A 16962-nucleotide genomic window follows, 5' to 3' on the forward strand; every position below is an offset into this window, starting at 1 on the left:
AAAAAATTTTGAGTGAATATGAAGTAAATAGTATCTTCTTTAATAAGTTTTCGGTTTTGGCGAGGTGCAAACGATAACAGTTGCAAAATTTAACTCCGAGTTTTATAGTTAGATGTAAGAAATTTCGTCAAGACTGATAGAATCTCTGACGTTGTTACTATATGAAAAATCGTTTGTACCTCACAATTTCTTGGGTGAATATGAAGTGAATAGAATCTTCTTTTATAATCTTTCGGTTTTGGCGAGGTACAAACGATAAAAGTTGCAAAATTTGACTCCGAGTTTTAGAGTAAGATATTCGAAATGTCGTCAAGACCAATAGAATCTCTGACGTTGTTACTATATGAAAAATCGTTTGTACCTCAAATTTTTTTGTGTAAATATGAAGTGAATAGTATCTTCTTTTATAATCTTTCGGTTTTGGCGAGGTACAAACGATAAAAGTTGCAAAATTTGACTCCGAGTTTTATAGTAAGGTATTCGAAATGTCGTCAAGACCGATAGAATCTCTGACGTTGTTACTATATGAAAAATCGTTTTTACCTATAATTTTTTTTTGTTAGTATGAAGTAAATAGAATCTTCTTTTATAATATTTCAGTTTTCGCGAGGTACAAACGATAGAAGTTGCAAAATATGACTCCGAGTTTTATAGTAAGATATTCGAAAATTCGTCAAGACCGATCGCATCTCTGACGTTGTTACTATATGAAAAGTCGTTTGTACCTCAAATTTTTTTGTGTAAATATGAAGTGAATAGTATCTTCTTTTATAATCTTTCAGTTTTGGCGAGGTACAAACGATAAAAGTTGCAAAATTTGACTCCGAGTTTTATAGTAAGTTATTCGAAATGTCGTCAAGACCGTTAGAATCTCTGACGTTGTTACTATATGAAAAATCGTTTTTACCTATAATTTTTTTTTGTTATTATGAAGTAAATAGAATCTTCTTTTATAATCTTTCGGTTTTGACGAGGTACAAACGATAAAAGTTGCAAAATTTGACTCCGAGTTTTATAGTAAGATATTGGAAAATTCGTCAAGACCGATCGAATCTCTCTGTCTCTGACGTTGTTACTATATGAAAACTCGTTTGTGCCTCAAAAAATTTTGATCGAATATGAAGTAAATAGTATCTTCTTTAATAAGTTTTCAGTTTTGGCGAGGTACAAACGATAACAGTTGCAAAATTTAACTCCGAGTTTTATAGTTAGATGTAAGAAATTTCGTCAAGACCGATAGAATCTCTGACGTTGTTACTATATGAAAAATCGTATGTACCTCAATTTTTATTGTTTAAATATGAAGTGAATAGTATCTTCTTTTATAATCTTTCAATGTTGGTGAGGTACAAACGATAAAAGTTGCAAAATTTGACTCCGAGTTTTAGAGTAAGATATTCGAAAATTCGTCAAGACCGATCGCATCTCTGACGTTGTTACTATATGAAAAATCGTTTGTACCTCAAATTTTTTTGTGTAAATATGAAGTGAATAGTATCTTCTTTTATAATCTTTCGGTTTTGGCGAGGTACAAACGATAGAAGTTGCAAAATTTGACTCCGAGTTTTATAGTAAGATATTCGAAAATTCGTCAAGACCGATCGAATCTCTGACGTTGTTACTATATGAAAAATCGTTTATACCTCAAATTTTTTAGTGTAAATATAAAGTGAATAGTATCTTCTTTTATAATCTTTCGGTTTTGGCGAGGTACAAAAGATAAAATTTGCAAAATTTGACTCCGAGTTTTATAGTAAGATATTCGAAAATTCGTCAAGACCGATCGAATCTCTGACGTTGTTACTATATGAAAAATCGTTTGTACCTCAAATTTTTTTGTGTAAATATAAAGTGAATAGAATATTCTTTTATAATCTTTCGGTTTTCGCGAGGTACAAACGATAGAAGTTGCAAAATTTGACTCCGAGTTTTATAGTAAGATATTCGAAAATTCGTCAAGACCGATCGAATCTCTGACGTTGTTACTATATGAAAAGTCGTTTGTACCTCAAATTTTTTTGTTTAAATATGAAGTTAATAATATCTTCTTTTGTAATCTTTCGGTTTTGGCGAGGTACAAACGATAAAAGTTGCAAAATATGACTCCGAGTTTTATAGTAAGATATTCGAAAATACGTCAAGACCGATCGAATCTCTGACATTGTTACTATATGAAAAATCGTTTGTACCTCAAATTTTTTAGTGTAAATATGAAGTGAATAGTATCTTCTTTTATAATCTTTCGGTTTTGGCGAGGTACAAACGATAAAATTTGCAAAATTTGACTCCGAGTTTTATAGTAAGATATTCGAAAATTCGTCAAGACCGATCGAATCTCTGACGTTGTTACTGTATGAAAAATCGTTTGTACCTCAAATTTTTTTGTGTAAATATGAAGTGAATAGTATCTTCTTTTATAATCTTTCTGTTTTGGCGAGGTACAAACGACAAAAAAACTGCAAAATATAACTCCGACTTTTATAGTAAGATATTGGAAAATTCGTCAAGACCGAACGAATCTACCTCAAAAAATAACTTCTTTTACACATTTGAACTGCTTTATATACTTTCTTTCCTTCTACTCCATAAAAAGCCTTATTTTTAAGGAAAAAATTTTTTTTGCTTTTTTTTTCGTAAAATCAAAAAAAAAATTAACTTTAAAAACGGGTACAATCCGGTACAAACGATACTCTTCCAGATGGCATCATTAAAATTCCGGTATCTTTATGTCGGTTGCTAAGCAAATTTTACCACCCCCCCCCATTTCTACCCTATTGAGGTACAAACGATTTTAATTGCGGTACAATCGGGTACACTCCGGGTACAATCGAATGACATATATAAAAATCATTTACCTTGAACTCGGTTGCTAGCTTCACATAGGTGTACCAAGACTGCTTTACAATCCATACTCGTAATATAACTATGGAAGTGTTTATGTTTGCCTGTTTGTCATTAACCTAGACTACTCCAAAACTCAACATTCTATAATCCATACTCATTATGTAACTAGAAAAGTGTACATGTTTGCCTGTCTGTCTGTTACCCTTGTGTTACACATCTGTTACACATGAACGGATTTTAATAAAAGTTATGGAAATATTTTTAGTCCAGGGAAATGACATAGGAGAGTTTTTTTCATAGAGAATTTTACCATTCCCGCGCCATAAACGAATTTTGTCAATCTTATAGGGCATCACATGCTATAAAATAGCAAGGCCGGCAACGCACCTGCAGCTCTTCTAATGTCACGAGTGTCCATGGGCGTCGGTAGTTTCTTTCCAGCAGGTGACCCGCTTGCTCGTTTGTCCCTTTATATTATAAAAAAACCCGAAGTTCCGATTATTTTCCTCTTGCAAACTACAGTTCGGAAATAGCGCACCCCAATTCAACCACGTAACATCGTCGCGTGGCAATTTGTCATGCGATGTCAAAGCGAGTGGGCACGCGACCACAATCGATGCAATTGCTCAAGTATAAGTGTTAAATCGCCTTTTAATTATATGTTCCCGGTTCCCTATAATTCCCTTTGAATTGGATTGGCAGGTTTCCTTGAAAGCTTAAATAGAGTTATTATTGTGGTTGGTATTAAGAAGTAATCAAATACAAATACATGAGACCTATTTTCATAAGTTTCCTTGAAGGCTTAAAAGTAAAAATTATTGGAAAATCCAATACATAGTCATAACATTGTTCCTTAAAGTAGCCAGTAACGAGTATGAATTGAATGTATAAGACTTATTTCAACAATTTTACAAATAATCACAACAAATAATATTTTAGAAGGTGTACCTATACGCGTTCCATGTATGCTATGTTTTGAATGATAACAATAAACTAGCGCTTTTTCAAGCCGGTTTAACGTAGCCATTAATGGCATTGTCAAAGTTTTCGTTCGTGAATTTGCATGGTACACGACATACGATGGCAGGGGCGCCGCGCCCGGGGCGCTCCAGGGGTGCTGCGGGGGCGCCATCAAATATTCATGGACTGGTGCGTACGGCCCGTTCCACCCCGCTCTCCCCTAAGCCTATATTTGTGATACCACGCAGGTGGCTGAAATAAATTCTACGCGATGCCAAACTTTCCACAAACACGTGTGAATAAATAGAACTAAGTTAACTAACTATTCAAAAATATGCCGTCCATTAGAAGTTTAAAGTCGCTTTAAGTTAACTTATCGCTCTTTGCCTAGAAAAGATAAAAATCTAATATATTAAACACTCGTATCACTGGGTGCGTGGTTGAACTCGTCTGAAACGGCTCGACCGATTTTCGTGAATCTAAGCGTACCTATCGGCTAGGGCTGAGAATCGGACAATATCTACTTTTTATATTGATAAGTGCACTTGTTGAATAAATAATAGTAAATTATTGCAACTCGAGACTGACGGCGACCATTGTTTGTGTGACGGGATAGCGATGCAGGACTTTGCCATGGTGACATACTTATTTAGTCACTTTATTGAAATAATATGGGCGAAAATTGAAATACTTTACATGGCAAAACAACATTTGCCGGGACAGGCTAGTGATGATATAACCACTAGTACTGAGTTCATGATAAGTCATTAAAAACTTCTCGTATGCGCAGGAATGATAAAAGCAATGTAACTCGTATTACGGTAGCCACATAACCACAAAGACAAAATGTTTATATCTCCGTCGTTGAATGTTATTTTAGTAACATCTCAAGAAGAAAGCTCGCACAAAGCAGATCGTTACATTGTTTGCGAAATGTAAAATTCCCAAAGCAATTTTGTTCGAAATAAACCGAGACGAGGTTTCATAATTGATGCCATTACGAGGGGAGAGAGACTTTGTTCTTCGCTGCGGGTTTGCTGAAATATAAACTAGGTTTTGAAGAGAAAACTTCCATGAAATGCAATGAAAATCCAGACGTCTTATATTATAAAGCTTCAAGTTTGTGTGTTTGTTTGAACGCAACAATCTCAAGAACTACTGGACCGATTTCAAAAATTCTTTTACCAATGTATAACTGATGTCCCTGCGTGTGCCTGCGTGCTATAGGCTACGTGGGTACCACGGGCGGACGGAGCGGACCACTAGCAAAAAATATAGTTTTAACACACAATATCTTAATTCATAGTTTAAACTTTAAAGCTTACTAGTCACACACATACATGTGTAAGTATGTCTGTCTGTCTGTTACCTCTTCACACTTAAACCGCTGAACTGATTTCAATGAAACTTGGTATCTAGATATACTTAGAGTCCCGAGACAAAAAGTATCTCCATACTACAAGGGACATTATTTATAGCTTTTAACCCAAAAATAAGTTCAGATCTCGTGCGATATACGGATGCTGCGCAATTCAGTTGCAGGAAACATCTATATATATAAAAATGGATTTTCAATTGTGTTAGTAACGCAAAAATTCGAAAACGGCTGAACAGATTTGGCTAATTTTAGTGTTAAAATATTCGTAGAAGTCCAGGGAAGGTTTTAAAGTGACACGAAGTTCACCGGGACATCTAGTTTATGATAGAGATTTGAAGAGAATACAATATACTTAAGAAAGACGCTACTTTTACGAGAAATTAGTGCCTTCTTTCTTTTGAAGTACAAAGTGGTGAAAACATAAATCGACAATCGCATAGAAGTATACAGGTGCAATCTCCCCTCCGAGGTCTGGGAGTGACGTGGGCAAATTGAATCTCTGAGGTAACTGTTGCCCGCGGCTGTTTCATATCGATTGACGGGGTATTTGATGGAATACGTTCATTACAGTTGAAGATAACGGATTAAGGGGGCGACTAACCCTAAAGTGTCGATTTTATAATTCATTTTTATACTTGAAAATAAGCCCCGAATTGTTTCATTTTCTAAAATTAGATACTACATTATATTTCCGAGAATTCGATCTGAGCAAAAACACGATATCTTGAAATTTTCTCGATAGAAAAAAATCACAAAGATGCATCTAATTTTCACGAATTTTTCATTTATTGCCATAACCGTACATTCTAAGTTAATATTCTAACACATTGTGTAAAATTCTATCATTGAGAGATCGACGTTGACGACGTTGTATATTTATCGAGTTATTGAGAAAAAACTAATTTGGCGATGAATCCGCGTCGTTCTTTTTCATCTGGCATACGAAAGACGGGCGTGAGTGTGAGGAGAGAAGGACGATGTTTGATTTTTGGGGTTAGTCGCCCTCTTAACGAGAAAAGTTGGAGTCAAAATTTTCCAACGTATATTATTATCTTCATCTACCTTAAAAATCACTTGATGAAGCCCGCAACCCAAAGGTCTGAAGGACTCGGCTACAATAATAATAATAATCTACTGTACTATGGTGACAATAACTTACTTTCGTTAAGCTAAGCTTTAAGACAGGCTATGTTATAATAAATATATAATCTCAAAGATATTCTTACATGAAAAAGTCACCAGGTAAGTCATTTTCAAAACCTCTATGAACAGTTTTCTAGGGATATAAGTACGTATATAGGGATAGATACATACTGAATTCTACTTTTGATAGATGTTAAGCTTGCAGCCATTTTCAATTAATAAGTACACAAGATCATCTATAACAGGGGTCACCAAATGGTGGACCGCGGTCCGCATCCGGACCGCCGACCCATTGTGTGCGGACCAAGCATGTTCGAAGATGAACTTCGTTAAAAATTAATTTTGGTCTCGACATACTGATGAACATGTAGCAACAAAAATGGTCACTTTTCTCATTGATACTCGTAGTAAATACCTTTGTAATTTCCGTAATTACATATGTTGAATTTTTTTGAAATGTGCGGACCGCGAACGTCTTTTAACTTTTAATTTCTTAAAACGGACCCCGAGCGAAACTAATTGGTGACCCCTGATCTATAAGATATTGAACAATGACGTGGATGAGGCCAGCTGTCCCGGCCAGGAGTAATATCGACAAACACAACTAAGCTTATTACCGCTTTCCCCCGCGCTGTTTGCACGCAGGGCGACGCTAACGACACACAAATATTTGCCCCCCGAACAACATGACACAATGGGAAGATGCTGCGTTAGTCTTTTGTCTTATACGGGGTGTGCCTCCATTCATCCTATCGGGGTTATAGTAGCTTGTGTTCAGAGAGCTCTCATTGTTTCTTTTAGGTATACTGTAGTCTGTATGGCCTACGAAGGATTAATGTAGTGTAGACTTTTTAATATACTATCAGAGAAGTTGATTCCTAGGCAGATGGCGGACCTAAGTAATTTGGTCGCGTTAAATCAAACTCATCAGACTCATCACAGCTAACATCGAATTGACATAAGCCGACCACATGACATAGGTCCGTCAACTGCCAAGGAATCAATTTATTCGATAATACATTTATGCAAAAACATTGAAATTAACGTTTTGCGCCTAAACTATAAAAAACTACGTCTGTTCCGTTAAGTCAAGCGTCAAATAGCTTAGCATATTATTTTGATTGTCTCTGTTGTTACGTAGTTTATATTATACTCTTTGCTCTCTGTATAAACAGCAATAAAATTTCCAGATAAGCTATTCGACTCTTACCAGGCGTTTGTTAACACCATAAGTAAGTACTATAAAAGAAGTTGATTCGTAGGCAGCTGACGGACCTACGTCACATGGTCGGTATATCAATTCAATGTAATTCGTGATCCGTCGACTGGATTTGACAAAACACAACCAAATTACGAAGGTCCGCCATCTCCTCATCTCATCATAGCACCATAAACACTAAGCAGCACTGACCTGTATCCTTCAGCTGGAGCGAGCCGACCTTATTGGAAAGGTAGCCCTTGATGGAGTTGGCCACGCGCGACGGCGAAGCGGCTGCGGCGCCGCCCCGGAGCGCGCCCTGCAGCCGCCCTAGCAGGGCGCCGCCCTCGTCCTCCACGGTCGACACGCTGGGGGCTACTGCCCCGCGAGACCACGAAAATCGAACACCGAATTCCAATTTCGAATTCAAATTACTTTTGTAAACTTTTTTTTTTGTATAAATATTGGCCAAGGTCCTATGTTACGTCTTATCCTAAGTTTCAGTGTGTTTTGATATGTATCGTTTTGGTTTGGACGTTAGAGCCCGCTCATGGTGCGCCAGGTCGTTCTGTAACAAAGAAATAATCATTTTAATAGTCATTTTAGCATTCAATAGCTTTTAACATAATTTTATCGAAATACTGTCGAAAAAAATAAAGCTCAGACAGAAATTAATTAAAATCGCTTCACAGTTGAATCGCGGTTTGTAAACATATTAAAAACAAATACATAGATTATCCAAGTCGGAGCTCATTTTCGAATTCTGTGCCTGTGCCCTGCAGTATAGTAGTCTGCATGCAGAATGCAGATGTATAATATTTTTGGTGTCCTATTGCAAACGTAAACTGTTCGAACGACAACTTTATCTTGTTTTGTTTTGAATAAAATCTCGTTTTCAGTAAAAGAAATAAAAGACTTCTTAATGTGAGTGATCAAAATCACACCACAAAGAATTTGGCTTGCAAAACATTGTGCTCGTTACAAAAATAATAATAGTTTGAGAAGTTATTTTCGCTGTTGGTTTCGTTCGGTAAAGTTACATTTGCGCAAAGAAACGGAAGTCGTAAACCCGAGCGCGCTTCCGGTCACAAGATGGCGGCCGGATGTTGCCGGAGCAGCGACTTCCGGTGCCACACTTCCGACTACCCTCAACTTGAGACGTAAGTTTTTGAATTGAAATGTGTGGGAAGTAATTACGAATTTTCTTTTCTCCTCCAAGTCATTACGCGTCACAAGTCATGACGCACAGATGTGGGGTCGCCATAATAGGGTTTCTAAATAAGGCACTTATTTCTTTCACACTTTTCCTCGTCGAGACTCCATACATGCAGGTAGGCAATCTAAATACATGTAGAGGATAGATAAAATTAATATCCTAGTGTACTGTCCAACCAACCAAGTCAATCACGATATGAATGCAAAGCAAATTGATAATACTGTTACGTGCTAGGGTTCGAAGATTTGGAGAGAAAGACCTGGTGACTCTCTTGAAGACTTTATTAACACTGCACTAAACACTAGGTCACAACACTTAGCACTAAGTCCAAACACTAATCACTAGGTCCAATCACTAAGCACTATCACTGTCCTAGGTCGTAGCCAAGTCGCAGGTTTCACTGGTTCACTCACTATTGATCACTTGATGTCGCCTTGAAGATCGCTCAGATTGAACTGACTTGCCGGGCCTGCCTGCGGCTCTTTTTATATGGCGAGACGAATTCCAGAAATTTCCCGATTCACGTAAACAAGTAAACAACCGTGGGAAATTTCTCGGAGGCTCGGGCATGTACCACAATAAAACTGCCGTCCTTGTGATAAGTGCAGTAAGTTGAATTTAATTTAGACCTTATGTACTCAGTCATAAGGTCTAAATTCAAACACGCTAACAAATAAAGGGTAAACACGTAAACAAACATTAGACCTTTCTAGAAAGTTCGAGTATGTACTTGCGCACCACGTGTCCGTATACCATGTACCGTAACACTACTCCCCTCTTAGAGATGCTCGTCCCGAGCATCATTGTTACTGCCATGGTAACGCGCCACGCTGTTCCTACGACTACTCCTGGTCTGTGGTCCCTTTACAGCAGCGCAAGTAATACATCTGTGGCACCAATCCTGCACATCATCTCTCCAATGCAACCAGAAGAATCGTTCTCGCACTTTCCTTAGCATCCTCTTGACGCCTAGATGACTCCCTGATACGCCCTCATGTATCTCGCGGAGAACATCTGGTACTCTTGCCCTTGGGACAATTATCTGAAAATAGAACTCTCTGCCGTTAGCCTTCTGCCATTTCCGGTAGAGTAGTCCGTCCTGAAGTATCAGACTGTCCCATTGCTCCCAGTACGCCTTAGTGACAGCGCCAGTGGGTGCAACCTCACTCCAGATTGGTTTTATGTCACCCCGTTTCTTCCATGTGATGATGTGCCGAAGGTCGTCATCTCTTTCTTGAGCCTTTCTCATAGCTTCATTCTCCATGTGCCCCAAATTACTTGTTCTCTTTGTTCCGCTCCGTGCCTGGGAGGTAACAGTTACCGGGGCTTTCTCCGCGTCATCCAGTACTCGCCCCTTAGTTCTGGATTCTATTCGTTCCCCATGATTCCGGGTAGGGGACGAAACCGCTTGCTTCTTCAACTCCTCCATTTGTTCCTCGATCCTTTTTATCCTTGCCATCTGGGTCTTCTTCTGCGGACAGTTTAGCTGAAGATGGCCCCTCTCACCACACTTATAGCACATGGCTTCAAATCTTTTCCTCGTGGAAGCCTTAACTTCCTTGACTTCTTCAGAGACCTTGTGGATCTTATGGGTCTGCCGTATGTCATAGCGCACAGCCTCGACTTCCAAAGCATGCGCTAATGCTTCCTTTAGCGAGGTATGGTGACCAAGTCTTACTGCAGCCCTGACCTCCAAGTCTTTGATTCCGTCGACAAATCCTTGAACCATATTTGTGTCGACCATCTTGGTGTCGGCTCCTGGATATGCCTTCCTGACGAGTTTTTCAATTTCCAACGCCCATTGTTGAAGTCCTTCTCCTGAACGTTGGACTCTGTCACGCAGTTGGGCACGGAACACGTGCTCCAGGTGTCGCTCCCCGTATCTGGATTCCAGTGCCTCCATCAGGTCTTGGAAACCATTTCCCGTATGTGGCAGTGCCTCCAGAACCGACACAGCTTGCCCTCTGAGTGCAACAGTGAGAGCGGTCAAGCATTGCTCCTCCGTCCATCCGTTTGCGGTAGCAACAGTCTGAAATTGCCGACGATAAGCGTTCCAAGAAGTAGTGCCGTCGTACGGTGGCACCTTTACTCTTGGTCCTTGCGCCACACCAGTGACTCCACTAGACACCGCAACTCCCGTAGTTTCTAGGCGCACTACTCTCTTCTGTAGTTCTGTGAATCCGGTTTTCAAATTTTCCACAACCGTCTCTAACCCAGTAACTCGTTCTTTCATTACGTCGACATCTTTACGAAGCTTAGTCACCGTGTCACTGACATCCTTTATAGCTAAAAGCGCTTTCTCTTGGAGGTCCTTTTGTTGCTCTTGTGACTCTTGCAAAGCGCCGAGCTTGCGGTCTTGTGACTCTTGCAAAGCGCCGAGCTTGCGGTCTTGGGCCTCCATCATTGCCCTTTGAGAATCTTTCAACGCCTGACTTTCAGCTTTTTGAGACTCCTGCAAAGCCTGAATTAATTCAATTATGCTTTCCAATTGAAGGGCCATTTGAGGCGCCGTAGAAACTACGGGCGTAGCAGGATAGATGGAACTAGTCGACGGGGCCTGAGCAGGCGGGGCCCAGTGGGCGGCGCCAGTGGGCGTGGCCTGAGTGGGCGGGGCCTGGTGGGCGGAGCCAGTGGGCGTGGCCACGCCCAAAGTGGGCGGAGCCTGAGGGGCGTGGCCAGTGGGCGTGGCTTCGCCCAAAGTGGGCGGAGCCTGGTGGGCGTGGTCAGTGGGCGGAGCCAGGTGGGCGGGCCAGTGAGTGGGACCTGTCCCTCAGTGGGCGGAGCTTGGTCCCCAGTGGGTGTGGCCTCCGCAACTCCCCTCTCGGAGTCAATGGCAGCAGCTCGCTGCGCCCTTGTCCTGACACTCCCCTTGAAGTCCTCTCTCGGAGTCAATGGCATCTCCAAATCGCACTTCTGACACCAGTTGTTACGTGCTAGGGTTCGAAGATTTGGAGAGAAAGACCTGGTGACTCTCTTGAAGACTTTATTAACACTGCACTAAACACTAGGTCACAACACTTAGCACTAAGTCCAAACACTAATCACTAGGTCCAATCACTAAGCACTATCACTGTCCTAGGTCGTAGCCAAGTCGCAGGTTTCACTGGTTCACTCACTATTGATCACTTGATGTCGCCTTGAAGATCGCTCAGATTGAACTGACTTGCCGGGCCTGCCTGCGGCTCTTTTTATATGGCGAGACGAATTCCAGAAATTTCCCGATTCACGTAAACAAGTAAACAACCGTGGGAAATTTCTCGGAGGCTCGGGCATGTACCACAATAAAACTGCCGTCCTTGTGATAAGTGCAGTAAGTTGAATTTAATTTAGACCTTATGTACTCAGTCATAAGGTCTAAATTCAAACACGCTAACAAATAAAGGGTAAACACGTAAACAAACATTAGACCTTTCTAGAAAGTTCGAGTATGTACTTGCGCACCACGTGTCCGTATACCATGTACCGTAACAATACTTTAGGGTGTGTATACAGTATATGTTCCTTATATTATGGAGTTTACTGTGAAAGTTGCAGCGCCGAAACTATCGTTTTAAATTTGTATGGGCAAACTCTGGGGCGCTTACCCATACAAATAATACAAAAAAGACCTTACAGCCCTGCTACTTTTATAGTAAACTCTATATAAAGAACATAATATTATACCCGCCCTACAGTATTGTCACTTTGTTTTGTTACATCCTGAAAAAACTTTAAATACTTTTGCAGTTTTACCTCCTGTCTCTCTAATAATCTATACAAACTGTAATCGATAACCGTTGTTTTTTGGAACGAAGTTCCTTATCGCGCGTTCGAAATCTGAAGGCTAGACAGAACGATATTTGACCTTGATTCGACCTCGACACTTTTTCATTCGTACCTGGCAGGTACTACCTGCATGTTAGGGGCAGAGGGCGTTGATAGTAAGTATTGTTGTGCGTCAACTAGATGGCGTTTTTTTTAAATAAACAGCGACGCGTTGTTAGTATTCCTGGGCGTCAATAGATGGCGTTTTTTTAATAATTTTTTGAGTGTATTATACCTAGACGTTTTTTGAACATAAGAAATAACTTCGTTCCATTCGGGGTGATTTGGCTGTCCCTTGACACCTCTCAAGTTTTTTGTATAAAATAAGGAGGCAAACGAGCAAACGGGTCACCCGATGGAAAGCAACTATCGTCGCCCATGGACACTCGCAACATCAGAAGCGCTGCAGGTGCATTGTCGGTGTTTTAAGAGGGAAGGGAAGGTCCGGAAATACTGCAGATGACAGTTCGTTCCAGCTGAGTTTTACAGTGCGCGGTAGAAATTTACGCGAAAAACGCACGGTGGAGTTTAGTGATGTATTGACAATATTATTATTAACTTAAGCTATCGACCGCTTAAAGTCCCAACAAAATCGGTACAACTGTTTTCAAGTTTAACCAAAAGATTGATAAAATTGTATTATAGGTTTATTTTGCCGGTTAAACTTGGACCTATATTATGTATTAAATTACTGAAATACTTTAAAGACACAAAGAGATAATTTAATTTTATTTATTTTGTAAAAGTTGTATTTTTAATAAAAAACCGAAACAATTTAAATTAGGAGACTTAACATGCTTTGATGAGGTGCGAGTACGATATTGATTAAAAATTAAATCTGCATTATTAGTTTTTTTGAAATTTCAATTATTGCTAGAGAACTGGGAATTCAAACTGACAGATTTTTTTTTATAAAATAAGGGGGCAAACGAGCAAACGGGTCACCTGATGGAAATCAACTACAGTCGCCCATCCAACCACACTCGCAACATCAGAAGAGCTGCAGGTGCGTTGCCGGTCTTTTAAGAGGGAATACGCTCTTTTCTTGAAGGTTTGCAGGTCGTATCGGTCCGGAAATACTGCTGGTGACAGTTCATTCCAGAGTTTTACAGTGCGCGGCAGAAAGTTACGCGAAAAACGCACTGTGGAAGACTGCCACTCATCAAGGTGATGAGGATGGTATGTTTTTCGCGTGGGACAATGGCGAAAAGTTGCAGGTGTTATGATTCCGAACAATTCCTCAGAGCACCGTGATACTACCTGTAGAGGATGCAGAGTGAAGATACATCTCGGCGTAATTCCAAGGGGTCCAAGCTGTTTGAAATACTATGACAGTCAATAATTCGAGCGGCCCTTCGTTGGATACGATCCAGAGGGAACAGTTGGTATTAAGGCGCCCCTGCCCAGAGATGAGAACAATATTCCATATGAGGCCGAACCTGCGCCTTGTAAAGTTGTAGGCGTTGGTCCGGACTGAAGTACTGTCTCGCGCTGTTAAGAACACCAAGCTTCTTCAAGGCTAACTTGGCCTTACCCTCTAGATGATATCGGAAGTGGACTTCGCTCGATATGTTAACGCCAAGTATTTCAATGCTAGAGGAGATGGTTAAAGATGTGCCCTCAAAACGAGGATATAGGTACGACCATAGGCGACGATTTTGCGGTGAACGCGCAGACTTGTGTCTTGGCGGGGTTGAATTGGAAAAGAATTTTATACGTGGGAGAGCCATGCTTCGGCACGAATGGGCCGGCTCGACCGGATAAATACCACGTTCTCACAGAAAACCGGCGTGAAACAGCGCTTGCGCTGTGTTTCGCTGAGTGAGTGAGTTTACCGGAGGCCCAATCCCCTAACCCCTACCCTATTCCCTTCCCTACCCTCAACTATTCCCTTCCCTTCCCTACCCTCCCCTATTACCCTATTCCCTCTTAAAAGGTCGGCAACGCACTTGCAGCTCTTCTGATGCTGCGAGTGTCCATGGGCGACGGAAGTTGCTTTCCATCAGGTGACCCGTTTGCTCGTTTGCCCCCTTATTTCATAAAAAAAAAAAAATATATTCCTTTTATTAGTGCAGTCAACTATTTGATAGTGTATAGCTGAAAAGTTCGAATCTAGGAAAACCTAAATTGCATTTGAGAGTTCTACTACTACGTTTTAAATAATAGAATAGGTTCATTTCAGGACCATTCAGAACAACATTATAAACGTAAAAGTGTGTCTGTCTGTTACCTCTTCACGCTTAAACTGCTGAACCGATTTTGCTGAAATTTGGCATGAAAATTAGTCCGGATTCCGTAGAACAATTTTTTTTATTACTATCAAGCAAATTTTTTGTAAGTAGAGCAGCTTCATTTTGATAAGACGAACAATAATTTTATTTGCGAAAAAATCTTGAAAGTGGTAGCTAACAGAGAAAGGATTTCATACTTTGATTTGATGGTCCTAAAATATGGATTGTTCTATTTGTAGGACAATGTTACTCTTAAATTATAATATAACTATTAATCTAGATATCAATTTACAAAAAATTTGCTGGTTAGAGTTCCGTTTTAGGGTACCGTAGTCAACCAAGTTTTGTTGATTACTGAACCCTATATCGACGTAATTACTCATTTAGCTATAGGTAATAAAAAACCGGCTAGGTAATAAAATTATACGCAATTTTAAGTAAGGATCTAAGGTCCTTTTGCGTCATCCATCAGGCCTCGCAAAATATATCTTGCCCTCATTAAATTTAGTTCTTGCCCCGCCACTGGGTGTAGACAGAAAGCCCAGCATCTCCAACAGACCCACCCATGAATTTGAATTGATACTATGATTGAATGCTACATGGAACATACAATGATGCCAAGATCTAAACGTCTGTAAAAAGATCGAATAATGTACTACAACTTTTAACTGACTTTCAAAACACGTCCCCGGTTATAATATTATGTTCGGCAGTGGATTTTTTTAATGGATCGGCTCGATTGACAAATAAAAAAAAATAAGGTTTATATTTTCTAAAACCATTGAGCTTTAGTAACTTCTTATATAATTATTTAATATATTTAAAAAATGTTTGTATTTGTTATTAATTTTTATTTATTTTTGTAACGGATATCCTCAAAAAAAGGCTTGCGAATAACCTCACAAAAAGACATTTTAAATAGGTAGACTGTTAAATAGGTGATACACACCACTTTTTTTATCAAAAGGCTTTTCTTATCCATTGAGACTTTGATTCAGATTGTTTTGAGCTTTTTCAGTTGAATAAGACCATACATTATGTAACGCAAAACCTTCTCAATCGACTTACAAAGCAGGAGGTTCTTTGACTACGTGTATTTTGCGAACTTTATTCCTGTATTGAAATAAATGATATTTTGGCACTAGGGCATCGTAACCATCATCAGACCGATATATATTTAAACACTTAATTTCTAAATAAAGCTTTCAACTAAGGTACTCATAAAATTTTCATTTTGCACTAAAATCACTAGATATAGGCATCCCTTTCGCACCCAAAGCGGAGCATCCCCGTCTCACTCGCACATATTACGCAACTATGTTATGCAACAACATGCATGCGGAACAACAAATACACTCGCCGACACAGAATACCACTACGGAATATTTTCAAACGTGGAACGTTCTAAAATGGCGGACTACTAGTAAAAATGTAAAAACCTTTTGTTTTGATTCCACGAGCTCGGCACACCTGGGTTCGCGAGCCCAGACTAACGGACCCAGACGGCGGCCGCCGGGAGGCTCTGCGGCCATGCGCGGAGCCTCCGCCCCGGATTGGCGGGCGGCGAATTGTGACGTCACGTCGCGCGAGCCAATGGGGCGGGCCTGAATTTCAGTAGGTATGGGAGGGAAATAGGTCGATGACTAAAAATAGGCCCTAGGGTACAAAAACGGTCGATACGACGCCGACGCCGCACTTAGGCTGTTATCACTCGATTTAACCTAATAAACAAAACCTCCTTGTCAACGCAGATTTATCATTTGGGTTTTTTGACTTGCTAGATTGTCGGTGTAACGTTACTTATCACAAAACCTATGCCTATGTAACATTATATATGGTTATTTCTAAAATCTGTGTGGAAAACTAACGGTCAATACAATATCCTTAAAATAGGTTTACTTTACCTGTGACGGTGGAACGGCAAGACCAAAATATCTCGCACTTTGTCCACTGCCTCAGGTACCTACTAGGAAACTTATTAATTTACTTAGGCAATTATTGATTTGCAATCTACATTTCCTAAATATACAAGGTACAGATTTGCTAGTTAGGTACTTTGTAACTTTTCCAAATTTTAATAATTCGATTTCATACTTCAGTAAAACATGAAAAGCATACATTGTAATTAAACCTATCTCCTTTTAAAAAGATAGGCTTATTGCAAAATTTAACGAAAAACGTGGCAATC

At 39.8% G+C, this 16962-nt stretch overlaps 1 protein-coding gene across 3 annotated transcripts in view; it reads right to left on the reverse strand.

The window, feature by feature from the left end:
• The window catches only part of LOC121740204 (vesicular acetylcholine transporter-like), an 89367-nt gene extending 81365 nt beyond the window's left edge, over positions 1-8002 (reverse strand). For 2 of the 3 annotated variants that reach the window (XR_006037608.1, XM_042132840.1), the window contains exon 1: positions 7737-7795. The gene's annotated coding sequence lies outside the window, so the exon portion shown is untranslated. Of the gene's footprint in view, positions 1-7736 lie in introns of all 3 variants that reach the window. The other variant, XM_042132841.1, reaches the window with a different exon arrangement.
• Between the last annotated feature and the right edge of the window lie 8960 nt (positions 8003-16962).

The sequence above is a fragment of the Aricia agestis genome, chromosome 3 (assembly GCF_905147365.1).
Source record: "Aricia agestis chromosome 3, ilAriAges1.1, whole genome shotgun sequence".
Lineage (NCBI taxonomy): Eukaryota > Metazoa > Arthropoda > Insecta > Lepidoptera > Lycaenidae > Aricia > Aricia agestis.